Source organism: Salmo salar, chromosome ssa04 (genome assembly GCF_905237065.1).
Source record: "Salmo salar chromosome ssa04, Ssal_v3.1, whole genome shotgun sequence".
NCBI classification, from domain to species: domain Eukaryota; kingdom Metazoa; phylum Chordata; class Actinopteri; order Salmoniformes; family Salmonidae; genus Salmo; species Salmo salar.
This window is the reverse complement of record NC_059445.1, coordinates 72,154,407-72,173,111: the sequence shown is the minus strand read 5'-3', so window position 1 is coordinate 72,173,111 and position 18,705 is coordinate 72,154,407. Positions and strand designations below refer to the sequence as shown.

The 18,705-nt window shown below is 44.7% G+C and overlaps 1 protein-coding gene across 3 annotated transcripts in view; it reads right to left on the bottom strand.

Annotated features, from left to right (window-relative positions):
- The window catches only part of clmpa (CXADR like membrane protein a), a 178,843-nt gene that overhangs the window by 54,870 nt on the left and 105,268 nt on the right, over nt 1-18,705 (bottom strand). The window lies entirely within an intron of this gene.

The following is an 18,705-nucleotide window of genomic DNA, read 5'->3' as shown; positions in this document are numbered from 1 at the left end:
CAACATTCTACAGAGACAAACAACCTGACAACCTTCTACAAGAGACAAACAACCTGACAACCTTCTACAAGAGACAAACAACCTGACAACCTTCTAAGAGACAGACAACCTGACAACCTTCTACAAGAGACAGACAACCTGACAACCTTCTACAAGAGACAGACAACCTGACAACCTTCTACAAGAGACAGACAACCTGACAACCTTCTACAAGAGACAGACAACCTGACAACCTTCTACAGAGACAAACAACCTGACAACCTTCTACAGAGACAAACAACCTGACAACCTTCTACAGACAAACAACCTGACAACCTTCTACAAGAGAGAAACAACCTGACAACCTTCTACAAGAGACAAACAACCTGACAACCTTCTAGAGACAGACAACCTGACAACCTTCTACAAGAGACAGACAACCTGACAACCTTCTACAAGAGACAGACAACCTGACAACCTTCTAGAGACAGACAACCTGACAACCTTCTACAAGAGACAGACAACCTGACAACCTTCTACAGAGACAAACAACCTGACAACCTTCTACAGAGACAAACAACCTGACAACCTTCTACAGAGACAAACAACCTGACAACCTTCTACAGAGACAAACAACCTGACAACCTTCTACAAGAGAGAAACAACCTGACAACCTTCTACAAGAGACAAACAACCTGACAACCTTCTAGAGACAGACAACCTGACAACCTTCTAGAGACAAACAACCTGACAACCTTCTACAGGAGACAAACAACCTGACAACCTTCTACAGGAGACAAACAACCTGACAACCTTCAGCAGGAGACAAACAACCTGACAACCTTCTGCAGGAGACAAACAACCTGACAACCTTCTACAGAGACAAACAACCTGACAACCTTCTAAAGAGACAAACAACCTGACAACCTTCTAGAGACAAACAACCTGACAACCTTCTACAGAGACAAACAACCTGACAACCTTCTACAAGAGACAAACAACCTGACAACCTTCTAGAGACAGACAACCTGACAACCTTCTAGAGACAAACAACCTGACAACCTTCTACAGAGACAAACAACCTGACAACCTTCTACAGGAGACAAACAACCTGACAACCTTCTAGAGACAGACAACCTGACAACCTTCTCAGAGACAAACAACCTGACAACCTTCTACAGGAGACAAACAACCGGACAACCTTCTGCAGGAGACAAACAACCTGACAACCTTCTGCAGGAGACAAACAACCTGACAACCTTCTGCAGGAGACAAACAACCTGACAACCTTCTACAGAGACAAACAACCTGACAACCTTCTCAGAGACAAACAACCTGACAACATTCTACAGAGACAAACAACCTGACAACCTTCTACAAGAGACAAACAACCTGACAACCTTCTACAAGAGACAAACAACCTGACAACCTTCTAGAGACAGACAACCTGACAACCTTCTACAAGAGACAGACAACCTGACAACCTTCTACAAGAGACAAACAACCTGACAACCTTCTAGAAGAGACAGACAACCTGACAACCTTCTACAAGAGACAAACAACCTGACAACCTTCTAGAGACAGACAACCGGACAACCTTCTACAAGAGACAAACAACCTGACAACCTTCTACAGAGACAAACAACCTGACAACCTTCTACAGAGACAAACAACCTGACAACCTTCTACAAGAGACAAATAACCTGACAACCTTCTACAAGAGAGAAACAACCTGACAACCTTCTACAAGAGACAAACAACCTGACAACCTTCTAGAGACAGACAACCTGACAACCTTCTACAAGAGACAGACAACCTGACAACCTTCTACAAGAGACAGACAACCTGACAACCTTCTAGAGACAGACAACCTGACAACCTTCTACAAGAGACAGACAACCTGACAACCTTCTACAGAGACAAACAACCTGACAACCTTCTACAGAGACAAACAACCTGACAACCTTCTACAGAGACAAACAACCTGACAACCTTCTACAGAGACAAACAACCTGACAACCTTCTACAAGAGACAAACAACCTGACAACCTTCTACAAGAGACAAACAACCTGACAACCTTCTAGAGACAGACAACCTGACAACCTTCTACGAGAGACAGACAACCTGACAACCTTCTACAAGAGACAGACAACCTGACAACCTTCTAGAAGAGACAGACAACCTGACAACCTTCTACAAGAGACAAACAACCTGACAACCTTCTAGAGACAGACAACCTGACAACCTTCTACAAGAGACAGACAACCTGACAACCTTCTACAAGAGACAAACAACCTGACAACCTTCTGCAGGAGACAAACAACCTGACAACCTTCTAGAGACAAACAACCTGACAACCTTCTAGAGACAGACAACCTGACAACCTTCTAGAGACAAACAACCTGACAACCTTCTACAGGAGACAAACAACCTGACAACCTTCTGCAGGAGACAAACAACCTGACAACCTTCTGCAGGAGACAAACAACCTGACAACCTTCTGCAGGAGACAAACAACCTGACAACCTTCTAGAGACAAACAACCTGACAACCTTCTACAGAGACAAACAACCTGACAACCTTCTACAAGAGACAAACAACCTGACAACCTTCTACAAGAGACAAACAACCTGACAACCTTCTAGAGACAGACAACCTGACAACCTTCTACAAGAGACAGACAACCTGACAACCTTCTACAAGAGACAGACAACCTGACAACCTTCTAGAAGAGACAGACAACCTGACAACCTTCTACAAGAGACAAACAACCTGACAACCTTCTAGAGACAGACAACCTGACAACCTTCTACAAGAGACAGACAACCTGACAACCTTCTACAGAGACAAACAACCTGACAACCTTCTACAGAGACAAACAACCTGACAACCTTCTACAGAGACAAACAACCTGACAACCTTCTACAGAGACAAACAACCTGACAACCTTCTACAAGAGAGAAACAACCTGACAACCTTCTACAAGAGACAAGAACAACCTGACAACCTTCTACGAGAGACAGACAACCTGACAACCTTCTACAAGAGACAGACAACCTGACAACCTTCTACAAGAGACAGACAACCTGACAACCTTCTACAAGAGACAGACAACCTGACAACCTTCTAGAGACAGACAACCTGACAACCTTCTACAAGAGACAGACAACCTGACAACCTTCTACAAGAGACAAACAACCTGACAACCTTCTGCAGGAGACAAACAACCTGACAACCTTCTACAGAGACAAACAACCTGACAACCTTCTACTGAGACAAACAACCTGACAACCTTCTACAAGAGACAGACAACCTGACAAACTTCTGCAGGAGACAAACAACCTGACAACCTTCTACAAGAGACAAACAACCTGACAACCTTCTGCAGGAGACAGACAACCTGACAACCTTCTAGAGACAAACAACCTGACAACCTTCTACAAGAGACAGACAACCTGACAACCTTCTACAGAGACAAACAACCTGACAACCTTCTACAAGAGACAGACAACCTGACAACCTTCTACAAGAGACAGACAACCTGACAACCTTCTAAAGAGACAGACAACCTGACAACCTTCTACAAGAGACAAACAACCTGACAACCTTCTACAGAGACAGACAACCTGACAACCTTCTACAAGAGACAGACAACCTGACAACCTTCTAGAGACAGACAACCTGACAACCTTCTAGAGACAAACAACCTGACAACCTTCTACAGGAGACAAACAACCGGACAACCTTCTGCAGGAGACAAACAACCTGACAACCTTCTGCAGGAGACAAACAACCTGACAACCTTCTGCAGGAGACAAACAACCTGACAACCTTCTACAGAGACAAACAACCTGACAACCTTCTAGAGACAAACAACCTGACAACATTCTACAGAGACAAACAACCTGACAACCTTCTACAAGAGACAAACAACCTGACAACCTTCTAGAGACAGACAACCTGACAACCTTCTACAAGAGACAGACAACCTGACAACCTTCTACAAGAGACAGACAACCTGACAACCTTCTAGAGACAGACAACCTGACAACCTTCTACAAGAGACAGACAACCTGACAACCTTCTACAAGAGACAAACAACCTGACAACCTTCTAGAGACAGACAACCTGACAACCTTCTAGAGACAAACAACCTGACAACCTTCTACAGGAGACAAACAACCGGACAACCTTCTGCAGGAGACAAACAACCTGACAACCTTCTGCAGGAGACAAACAACCTGACAACCTTCTGCAGGAGACAAACAACCTGACAACCTTCTACAGAGACAAACAACCTGACAACCTTCTAGAGACAAACAACCTGACAACATTCTACAGAGACAAACAACCTGACAACCTTCTACAAGAGACAAACAACCTGACAACCTTCTACAAGAGACAAACAACCTGACAACCTTCTAGAGACAGACAACCTGACAACCTTCTACAAGAGACAGACAACCTGACAACCTTCTACAAGAGACAGACAACCTGACAACCTTCTAGAAGAGACAGACAACCTGACAACCTTCTACAAGAGACAAACAACCTGACAACCTTCTAGAGACAGACAACCGGACAACCTTCTACAAGAGACAGACAACCTGACAACCTTCTACAGAGACAAACAACCTGACAACCTTCTACAGAGACAAACAACCTGACAACCTTCTACAGACAAATAACCTGACAACCTTCTACAAGAGACAGACAACCTGACAACCTTCTAGAAGAGACAGACAACCTGACAACCTTCTACAAGAGACAAACAACCTGACAACCTTCTAGAGACAGACAACCTGACAACCTTCTACAAGAGACAGACAACCTGACAACCTTCTACAGAGACAAACAACCTGACAACCTTCTACAGAGACAAACAACCTGACAACCTTCTACAGAGACAAACAACCTGACAACCTTCTACAGAGACAAACAACCTGACAACCTTCTACAAGAGAGAAACAACCTGACAACCTTCTACAAGAGACAAACAACCTGACAACCTTCTAGAGACAGACAACCTGACAACCTTCTACAGAGAGACAGACAACCTGACAACCTTCTACAAGAGACAGACAACCTGGCAACCTTCTAGAAGAGACAGACAACCTGACAACCTTCTACAAGAGACAAACAACCTGACAACCTTCTAGAGACAGACAACCTGACAACCTTCTACAAGAGACAGACAACCTGACAACCTTCTACAAGAGACAAACAACCTGACAACCTTCTGCAGGAGACAAACAACCTGACAACCTTCTACAGAGACAAACAACCTGACAACCTTCTACAGAGACAAACAACCTGACAACCTTCTACAAGAGACAGACAACCTGACAAACTTCTGCAGGAGACAAACAACCTGACAACCTTCTACAAGAGACAAACAACCTGATAACCTTCTGCAGGAGACAGACAACCTGACAACCTTCTAGAGACAAACAACCTGACAACCTTCTACAAGAGACAGACAACCTGACAACCTTCTACAGAGACAAACAACCTGACAACCTTCTACAAGAGACAGACAACCTGACAACCTTCTACAAGAGACAAACAACCTGACAACCTTCTAGAGACAGACAACCTGACAACCTTCTAGAGACAAACAACCTGACAACCTTCTACAGAGACAAACAACCTGACAACCTTCTACAAGAGACAAACAACCTGACAACCTTCTAGAGACAGACAACCTGACAACCTTCTAGAGACAAACAACCTGACAACCTTCTACAGGAGACAAACAACCGGACAACCTTCTGCAGGAGACAAACAACCTGACAACCTTCTGCAGGAGACAAACAACCTGACAACCTTCTGCAGGAGACAAACAACCTGACAACCTTCTACAGAGACAAACAACCTGACAACCTTCTAGAGACAAACAACCTGACAACATTCTACAGAGACAAACAACCTGACAACCTTCTACAAGAGACAAACAACCTGACAACCTTCTACAAGAGACAAACAACCTGACAACCTTCTAGAGACAGACAACCTGACAACCTTCTACAAGAGACAGACAACCTGACAACCTTCTACAAGAGACAGACAACCTGACAACCTTCTAGAAGAGACAGACAACCTGACAACCTTCTACAGGAGACAAACAACCTGACAACCTTCTAGAGACAGACAACCGGACAACCTTCTACAAGAGACAGACAACCTGACAACCTTCTACAGAGACAAACAACCTGACAACCTTCTACAGAGACAAACAACCTGACAACCTTCTACAGACAAATAACCTGACAACCTTCTACAAGAGACAAACAACCTGACAACCTTCTAGAGACAGACAACCTGACAACCTTCTACGAGAGACAGACAACCTGACAACCTTCTACAAGAGACAGACAACCTGGCAACCTTCTAGAAGAGACAGACAACCTGACAACCTTCTACAAGAGACAAACAACCTGACAACCTTCTAGAGACAGACAACCTGACAACCTTCTACAAGAGACAGACAACCTGACAACCTTCTACAAGAGACAAACAACCTGACAACCTTCTGCAGGAGACAAACAACCTGACAACCTTCTACAGAGACAAACAACCTGACAACCTTCTACTGAGACAAACAACCTGACAACCTTCTACAAGAGACAAACAACCTGACAAACTTCTGCAGGAGACAAACAACCTGACAACCTTCTACAAGAGACAAACAACCTGACAACCTTCTGCAGGAGACAAACAACCTGACAACCTTCTAGAGACAGACAACCTGACAACCTTCTACAAGAGACAGACAACCTGACAACCTTCTACAGAGACAAACAACCTGACAACCTTCTACAAGAGACAGACAACCTGACAACCTTCTACAAGAGACAAACAACCTGACAACCTTCTAGAGACAGACAACCTGACAACCTTCTAGAGACAAACAACCTGACAACCTTCTACAGAGACAAACAACCTGACAACCTTCTACAAGAGACAAACAACCTGACAACCTTCTAGAGACAGACAACCTGACAACCTTCTAGAGACAAACAACCTGACAACCTTCTACAGGAGACAAACAACCGGACAACCTTCTGCAGGAGACAAACAACCTGACAACCTTCTGCAGGAGACAAACAACCTGACAACCTTCTGCAGGAGACAAACAACCTGACAACCTTCTACAGAGACAAACAACCTGACAACCTTCTAGAGACAAACAACCTGACAACCTTCTACAGAGACAAACAACCTGACAACCTTCTACAAGAGACAGACAACCTGACAACCTTCTACAAGAGACAGACAACCTGACAACCTTCTAGAAGAGACAGACAACCTGACAACCTTCTACAAGAGACAAACAACCTGACAACCTTCTACAGAGACAGACAACCGGACAACCTTCTACAAGAGACAGACAACCTGACAACCTTCTACAGAGACAGACAACCTGACAACCTTCTACAGAGACAAACAACCTGACAACCTTCTACAGACAAACAACCTGACAACCTTCTACAAGAGACAAACAACCTGACAACCTTCTACAAGAGACAAACAACCTGACAACCTTCTAGAGACAGACAACCTGACAACCTTCTACAAGAGACAGACAACCTGACAACCTTCTACAAGAGACAGACAACCTGACAACCTTCTAGAGACAGACAACCTGACAACCTTCTACAAGAGACAGACAACCTGACAACCTTCTACAGAGACAAACAACCTGACAACCTTCTACAGAGACAAACAACCTGACAACCTTCTACAGAGACAAACAACCTGACAACCTTCTACAGAGACAAACAACCTGACAACCTTCTACAAGAGAGAAACAACCTGACAACCTTCTACAAGAGACAAACAACCTGACAACCTTCTAGAGACAGACAACCTGACAACCTTCTACGAGAGACAGACAACCTGACAACCTTCTACAAGAGACAGACAACCTGACAACCTTCTAGAAGAGACAGACAACCTGACAACCTTCTACAAGAGACAAACAACCTGACAACCTTCTAGAGACAGACAACCTGACAACCTTCTACAAGAGACAGACAACCTGACAACCTTCTACAAGAGACAAACAACCTGACAACCTTCTGCAGGAGACAAACAACCTGACAACCTTCTAGAGACAAACAACCTGACAACCTTCTAGAGACAAACAACCTGACAACCTTCTACAGAGACAAACAACCTGACAACCTTCTACAGGAGACAGACAACCTGACAACCTTCTGCAGGAGACAAACAACCTGACAACCTTCTGCAGGAGACAAACAACCTGACAACTTTCTGCAGGAGACAAACAACCTGACAACCTTCTAAGAGACAAACAACCTGACAACCTTCTACAGGAGACAAACAACCTGACAACCTTCTACAGGAGACAAACAACCTGACAACCTTCTACAAGAGACAAACAACCTGACAACCTTCTAGATACAGACAACCTGACAACCTTCTACAAGAGACAGACAACCTGACAACCTTCTACAAGAGACAGACAACCTGACAACCTTCTAGAAGAGACAGAGAACCTGACAACCTTCTACAAGAGACAAACAACCTGACAACCTTCTAGAGACAGACAACCTGACAACCTTCTACAAGAGACAGACAACCTGACAACCTTCTACAAGAGACAAACAACCTGACAACCTTCTGCAGGAGACAAACAACCTGACAACCTTCTACAGAGACAAACAACCTGACAACCTTCTACAGGAGACAAACAACCTGACAACCTTCTACAAGAGACAGACAACCTGACAAACTTCTGCAGGAGACAAACAACCTGACAACCTTCTACAAGAGACAAACAACCTGACAACCTTCTGCAGGAGACAGACAACCTGACAACCTTCTAGAGACAAACAACCTGACAACCTTCTACAAGAGACAGACAACCTGACAACCTTCTACAGAGACAAACAACCTGACAACCTTCTACAAGAGACAGACAACCTGACAACCTTCTACAAGAGACAGACAACCTGACAACCTTCTAGAGACAGACAACCTGACAACCTTCTAGAGACAGACAACCTGACAACCTTCTAAGAGACAGACAACCTGACAACCTTCTACAGAGACAAACAACCTGACAACCTTCTACAGAGACAGACAACCTGACAACCTTCTAGAGACAGACAACCTGACAACCTTCTACAGGAGACAGACAACCTGACAACCTTCTACAAGAGACAGACAACCTGACAACCTTCTACAGGAGACAAACAACCTGACAACCTTCTACAAGAGACAGACAACCTGACAACCTTCTAGAGACAGACAACCTGACAACCTTCTACAGGAGACAGACAACCTGAAAACCTTCTACAAGAGACAGACAACCTGACAACCTTCTACAGGAGACAAACAACCTGACAACCTTCTACAGAGACAAACAACCTGACAACCTTCTACAGAGACAAACAACCTGACAACCTTCTACAGGAGACAAACAACCTGACAACCTTCTACAGGAGACAAACAACCTGACAACCTTCTACAGGAGACAAACAACCTGACAACCTTCTAGAGACAGACAACCTGACAACCTTCTACAGGAGACAAACAACCTGACAACCTTCTACAGGAGACAAACAACCTGACAACCTTCTGCAGGAGACAAACAACCTGACAACCTTCTGCAGGAGACAAACAACCTGACAACCTTCTACAGAGACAAACAACCTGACAACCTTCTACAAGAGACAAACAACCTGACAACCTTCTACAAGAGACAAACAACCTGACAACCTTCTGCAGGAGACAAACAACCTGACAACCTTCTACAGGAGACAAACAACCTGACAACCTTCTACAGGAGACAGACAACCTGACAACCTTCTACAGAGACAAACAACCTGACAACCTTCTACAAGAGACAAACAACCTGACAACCTTCTGCAGAGACAGACAACCTGACAACCTTCTACAAGAGACAGACAACCTGACAACCTTCTAAAGAGACAGACAACCTGACAACCTTCTACAAGAGACAGACAACCTGACAACCTTCTACAAGAGACAGACAACCTGACAACCTTCTACAGAGACAGACAACCTGACAACCTTCTACAAGAGACAAACAACCTGACAACCTTCTACAAGAGACAGACAACCTGACAACCTTCTACAAGAGACAGACAACCTGACAACCTTCTACAAGAGACAGACAACCTGACAACCTTCTACAAGAGACAGACAACCTGACAACCTTCTACAGAGACAGACAACCTGACAACCTTCTACGAGAGACAGACAACCTGACAACCTTCTACAAGAGACAGACAACCTGACAACCTTCTACAAGAGACAGACAACCTGACAACCTTCTACAAGAGACAAACAACCTGACAACCTTCTAAGAGACAGACAACCTGACAACCTTCTACAAGAGACAGACAACCTGACAACCTTCTACAAGAGACAGACAACCTGACAACCTTCTGCAGGAGACAAACAACCTGACAACCTTCTACAGAGACAGACAACCTGACAACCTTCTACAGAGACAAACAACCTGACAACCTTCTACAGGAGACAAACAACCTGACAACCTTCTACAAGAGACAGACAACCTGACAACCTTCTACAAGAGACAGACAACCTGACAACCTTCTGCAGGAGACAGACAACCTGACAACCTTCTACAAGAGACAGACAACCTGACAACCTTCTGCAGGAGACAGACAACCTGACAACCTTCTAAGAGACAGACAACCTGACAACCTTCTACAAGAGACAGACAACCTGACAACCTTCTACAAGAGACAGACAACCTGACAACCTTCTAAGAGACAGACAACCTGACAACCTTCTACAAGAGACAGACAACCTGACAACCTTCTACAGAGACAAACAACCTGACAACCTTCTACAGAGACAGACAACCTGACAACCTTCTGAGAGACAGACAACCTGACAACCTTCTACAGAGACAGACAACCTGACAACCTTCTACAGGAGACAAACAACCTGACAACCTTCTACAAGAGACAGACAACCTGACAACCTTCTACAGAGACAAACAACCTGACAACCTTCTACAGGAGACAAACAACCTGACAACCTTCTGCAGGAGACAGACAACCTGACAACCTTCTGCAGGAGACAGACAACCTGACAACCTTCTACAAGAGACAGACAACCTGACAACCTTCTACAAGAGACAGACAACCTGACAACCTTCTACAGGAGACAAACAACCTGACAACCTTCTACAAGAGACAGACAACCTGACAACCTTCTACAAGAGACAAACAACCTGACAACCTTCTAGAGACAAACAACCTGACAACCTTCTGCAGGAGACAAACAACCTGACAACCTTCTGCAGGAGACAAACAACCTGACAACCTTCTGCAGGAGACAAACAACCTGACAACCTTCTAGAGACAGACAACCTGACAACCTTCTAGAGACAGACAACCTTCTACAGGAGACAAACAACCTGACAACCTTCTGCAGGAGACAAACAACCTGACAACCTTCTGCAGGAGACAAACAACCTGACAACCTTCTGCAGGAGACAAACAACCTGACAACCTTCTACAGAGACAAACAACCTGACAACCTTCTAGAGACAAACAACCTGACAACCTTCTACAGAGACAAACAACCTGACAACCTTCTACAAGAGACAAACAACCTGACAACCTTCTACAAGAGACAAACAACCTGACAACCTTCTACAGAGACAGACAACCTGACAACCTTCTACAAGAGACAGACAACCTGACAACCTTCTACAAGAGACAGACAACCTGACAACCTTCTACAAGAGACAGACAACCTGACAACCTTCTACAAGAGACAGACAACCTGACAACCTTCTACAGAGACAGACAACCTGACAACCTTCTACAAGAGACAGACAACCTGACAACCTTCTACAAGAGACAAACAACCTGACAACCTTCTACAAGAGACAAACAACCTGACAACCTTCTAGAGACAAACAACCTGACAACCTTCTACAAGAGACAAACAACCTGACAACCTTCTACAAGAGACAAACAACCTGACAACCTTCTAGAGACAGACAACCTGACAACCTTCTACAAGAGACAGACAACCTGACAACCTTCTACAAGAGACAGACAACCTGACAACCTTCTAAGAGACAGACAACCTGACAACCTTCTACAAGAGACAGACAACCTGACAACCTTCTACAGAGACAAACAACCTGACAACCTTCTACAGAGACAAACAACCTGACAACCTTCTACAGAGACAAACAACCTGACAACCTTCTACAGAGACAAACAACCTGACAACCTTCTACAAGAGAGAAACAACCTGACAACCTTCTACAAGAGACAAACAACCTGACAACCTTCTAGAGACAGACAACCTGACAACCTTCTACGAGAGACAGACAACCTGACAACCTTCTACAAGAGACAGACAACCTGACAACCTTCTAGAAGAGACAGACAACCTGACAACCTTCTACAAGAGACAAACAACCTGACAACCTTCTAGAGACAGACAACCTGACAACCTTCTACAAGAGACAGACAACCTGACAACCTTCTACAAGAGACAAACAACCTGACAACCTTCTGCAGGAGACAAACAACCTGACAACCTTCTAGAGACAGACAACCTGACAACCTTCTGCAAGAGACAAACAACCTGACAACCTTCTGCAGGAGACAGACAACCTGACAACCTTCTAAAGAGACAGACAACCTGACAACCTTCTACAAGAGACAGACAACCTGACAACCTTCTACAGGAGACAGACAACCTGACAACCTTCTCCAAGAGACAGACAACCTGACAACCTTCTGCAGGAGACAAACAACCTGACAACCTTCTAGAGACAAACAACCTGACAACCTTCTACAAGAGACAGACAACCTGACAACCTTCTACAAGAGACAGACAACCTGACAACCTTCTACAGAGACAGACAACCTGACAACCTTCTAAGAGACAGACAACCTGACAACCTTCTAAGAGACAAACAACCTGACAACCTTCTACAGAGACAGACAACCTGACAACCTTCTACAAGAGACAGACAACCTGACAACCTTCTACAGGAGACAGACAACCTGACAACCTTCTAGAGACAGACAACCTGACAACCTTATACAAGAGACAGACAACCTGACAACCTTCTACAGAGACAAACAACCTGACAACCTTCTACAGGAGACAAACAACCTGACAACCTTCTACAAGAGACAGACAACCTGACAACCTTCTAGAGACAGACAACCTGACAACCTTCTAGAGACAGACAACCTGACAACCTTCTACAAGAGACAGACAACCTGACAACCTTCTACAGGAGACAAACAACCTGACAACCTTCTACAGAGACAAACAACCTGACAACCTTCTACAGGAGACAAACAACCTGACAACCTTCTACAAGAGACAGACAACCTGACAACCTTCTACAGGAGACAAACAACCTGACAACCTTCTACAGGAGACAAACAACCTGACAACCTTCTGCAGGAGACAAACAACCTGACAACCTTCTGCGGCAGACAGACAACCTGACAACCTTCTAGAGACAAACAACCTGACAACCTTCTACAGGAGACAAACAACCTGACAACCTTCTACAGGAGACAAACAACCTGACAACCTTCTGCAGGAGACAAACAACCTGACAACCTTCTACAGAGACAAACAACCTGACAACCTTCTACAAGAGACAGACAACCTGACAACCTTCTACAGAGACAAACAACCTGACAACCTTCTACAAGAGACAAACAACCTGACAACCTTCTACAAGAGACAGACAACCTGACAACCTTCTAGAAGAGACAGACAACCTGACAACCTTCTACAAGAGACAGACAACCTGACAACCTTCTACAAGAGACAGACAACCTGACAACCTTCTACAAGAGACAGACAACCTGACAACCTTCTACAAGAGACAGACAACCTGACAACCTTCTAGAAGAGACAGACAACCTGACAACCTTCTACAAGAGACAAACAACCTGACAACCTTCTAGAGACAAACAACCTGACAACCTTCTGCAGGAGACAAACAACCTGACAACCTTCTGCAGGAGACAAACAACCTGACAACCTTCTACAGAGACAAACAACCTGACAACCTTCTACAAGAGACAGACAACCTGACAACCTTCTACAAGAGACAGACAACCTGACAACCTTCTACAAGAGACAAACAACCTGACAACCTTCTACAAGAGACAGACAACCTGACAACCTTCTACAAGAGACAAACAACCTGACAACCTTCTACAAGAGACAGACAACCTGACAACCTTCTACAAGAGACAGACAACCTGACAACCTTCTACAAGAGACAGACAACCTGACAACCTTCTACAAGAGACAGACAACCTGACAACCTTCTACAAGAGACAGACAACCTGACAACCTTCTACAAGAGACAGACAACCTGACAACCTTCTACAAGAGACAGACAACCTGACAACCTTCTGCAGGAGACAAACAACCTGACAACCTTCTGCAAGAGACAGACAACCTGACAACCTTCTGCAGGAGACAGACAACCTGACAACCTTCTACAAGAGACAAACAACCTGACAACCTTCTAGAGACAAGACAACCTTCTACAGGAGACAAACAACCTGACAACCTTCTACAGGAGACAGACAACCTGACAACCTTCTGCAGGAGACAAACAACCTGACAACCTTCTACAAGAGACAAACAACCTGACAACCTTCTACAGGAGACAGACAACCTGACAACCTTCTACAAGAGACAAACAACCTGACAACCTTCTACAGAGAGACAGACAACCTGACAACCTTCTACAAGAGACAGACAACCTGACAACCTTCTACAAGAGACAGACAACCTGACAACCTTCTACAAGAGACAGACAACCTGACAACCTTCTACAAGAGACAGACAACCTGACAACCTTCTAGAGACAGACAACCTGACAACCTTCTAGAGAGACAGACAACCTGACAACCTTCTACAAGAGACAGACAACCTGACAACCTTCTACAGGAGACAGACAACCTGACAACCTTCTACAAGAGACAAACAACCTGACAACCTTCTAGAGACAGACAACCTGACAACCTTCTACAGGAGACAGACAACCTGACAACCTTCTACAAGAGACAAACAACCTGACAACCTTCTGCAGGAGACAAACAACCTGACAACCTTCTACGGAGACAAACAACCTGACAACCTTCTGCAGGAGACAAACAACCTGACAACCTTCTGCAGGAAACAAACAACCTGACAACCTTCTACAAGAGACAAACAACCTGACAACCTTCTACAAGAGACAGACAACCTGACAACCTTCTGCAGGAGACAAACAACCTGACAACCTTCTACAGGAGACAAACAACCTGACAACCTTCTGCAGGAGACAGACAACCTGACAACCTTCTAGGAGACAAACAACCTGACAACCTTCTACAAGAGACAAACAACCTGACAACCTTCTACAAGAGACAAACAACCTGACAACCTTCTACAAGAGACAGACAACCTGACAACCTTCTAGAGACAGACAACCTGACAACCTTCTAGAGACAGACAACCTGACAACCTTCTACAAGAGACAGACAACCTGACAACCTTCTACAAGAGACAGACAACCTGACAACCTTCTACAAGAGACAGACAACCTGACAACCTTCTACAAGAGACAAACAACCTGACAACCTTCTACAAGAGACAGACAACCTGACAACCTTCTACAAGAGACAAACAACCTGACAACCTTCTACAAGAGACAGACAACCTGACAACCTTCTACAAGAGACAGACAACCTGACAACCTTCTACAGGAGACAGACAACCTGACAACCTTCTACAAGAGACAGACAACCTGACAACCTTCTACAGAGACAGACAACCTGACAACCTTCTACAAGAGACAGACAACCTGACAACCTTCTACAAGAGACAAACAACCTGACAACCTTCTACAGAGACAGACAACCTGACAACCTTCTACAAGAGACAAACAACCTGACAACCTTCTACAAGAGACAAACAACCTGACAACCTTCTACAGAGACAGACAACCTGACAACCTTCTACAAGAGACAGACAACCTGACAACCTTCTACAAGAGAAAGACAACCTGACAACCTTCTACAAGAGACAAACAACCTGACAACCTTCTACAGGAGACAAACAACCTGACAACCTTCTACAAGAGACAGACAACCTGACAACCTTCTACAAGAGACAGACAACCTGACAACCTTCTACAGAGACAAACAACCTGACAACCTTCTACAGAGACAAACAACCTGACAACCTTCTACAGAGACAAACAACCTGACAACCTTCTACAGAGACAAACAACCTGACAACCTTCTACAAGAGAGAAACAACCTGACAACCTTCTACAAGAGACAAACAACCTGACAACCTTCTAGAGACAGACAACCTGACAACCTTCTACGAGAGACAGACAACCTGACAACCTTCTACAAGAGACAGACAACCTGACAACCTTCTAGAAGAGACAGACAACCTGACAACCTTCTACAAGAGACAAACAACCTGACAACCTTCTAGAGACAGACAACCTGACAACCTTCTACAAGAGACAGACAACCTGACAACCTTCTACAAGAGACAAACAACCTGACAACCTTCTGCAGGAGACAAACAACCTGACAACCTTCTACAGAGACAAACAACCTGACAACCTTCTGCAGGAGACAAACAACCTGACAACCTTCTGCAGGAGACAAACAACCTGACAACCTTCTACAAGAGACAAACAACCTGACAACCTTCTACAAGAGACAGACAACCTGACAACCTTCTGCAGGAGACAAACAACCTGACAACCTTCTACAAGAGACAAACAACCTGATAACCTTCTGCAGGAGACAGACAACCTGACAACCTTCTAGAGACAAACAACCTGACAACCTTCTACAAGAGACAGACAACCTGACAACCTTCTACAAGAGACAAACAACCTGACAACCTTCTAGAGACAGACAACCTGACAACCTTCTAGAGACAGACAACCTGACAACCTTCTAGAGACAGACAACCTGACAACCTTCTACAGGAGACAAACAACCTGACAACCTTCTAGAGACAGACAACCTGACAACCTTCTACAGAGACAGACAACCTGACAACCTTCTAGAGACAAACAACCTGACAACCTTCTACAAGAGACAGACAACCTGACAACCTTCTACAAGAGACAGACAACCTGACAACCTTATACAAGAGACAGACAACCTGACAACCTTCTACAAGCGACAGACAACCTGACAACCTTCTACAGGAGACAAACAACCTGACAACCTTCTACAAGAGACAGACAACCTGACAACCTTCTACGAGACAGACAACCTGACAACCTTCTACAAGAGACAGACAACCTGACAACCTTCTACAAGAGACAGACAACCTGACAACCTTCTACAGGAGACAAACAACCTGACAACCTTCTACAGAGACAAACAACCTGACAACCTTCTACAGGAGACAGACAACCTGACAACCTTCTACAAGAGACAGACAACCTGACAACCTTCTACAGGAGACAAACAACCTGACAACCTTCTGCAGGAGACAAACAACCTGACAACCTTCTGCAGGAGACAAACAACCTGACAACCTTCTGCGGGAGACAGACAACCTGACAACCTTCTAAGAGACAAACAACCTGACAACCTTCTACAGGAGACAAACAACCTGACAACCTTCTACAGGAGACAAACAACCTGACAACCTTCTGCAGGAGACAAACAACCTGACAACCTTCTGCAGGAGACAAACAACCTGACAACCTTCTACAGAGACAAACAACCTGACAACCTTCTACAGAGACAAACAACCTGACAACCTTCTAGAGGAGACAAACAACCTGACAACCTTCTACAGAGACAGACAACCTGACAACCTTCTACAAGAGACAGACAACCTGACAACCTTCTACAAGAGACAGACAACCTGACAACCTTCTACAAGAGACAAACAACCTGACAACCTTCTACAGAGACAAACAACCTGACAACCTTCTACAAGAGACAAACAACCTGACAACCTTCTACAAGAGACAAACAACCTGACAACCTTCTACAGAGACAAACAACCTGACAACCTTCTACAGAGACAAACAACCTGACAACCTTCTACAAGAGACAGACAACCTGACAACCTTCTACAAGAGACAGACAACCTGACAACCTTCTACAGGAGACAAACAACCTGACAACCTTCTGCAGGAGACAGACAACCTGACAACCTTCTGCAGGAGACAAACAACCTGACAACCTTCTACAAGAGACAGACAACCTGACAACCTTCTAGAAGAGACAGACAACCTGACAACCTTCTAGAAGAGACAAACAACCTGACAACCTTCTAGAGACAAACAACCTGACAACCTTCTGCAGTAGACAAACAACCTGACAACCTTCTGCAGGAGACAAACAACCTGACAACCTTCTGCAGGAGACAGACAACCTGACAACCTTCTCAGAGACAGACAACCTGACAACCTTCTCAGAGACACGACAACCTTCTACAGGAGACAGACAACCTGACAACCTTCTGCAGGAGACAGACAACCTGACAACCTTCTGCAGGAGACAAACAACCTGACAACCTTCTGCAGGAGACAGACAACCTGACAACCTTCTACAGAGACAGACAACCTGACAACCTTCTAGAGACAAACAACCTGACAACCTTCTACAGAGACAAACAACCTGACAACCTTCTACAAGAGACAAACAACCTGA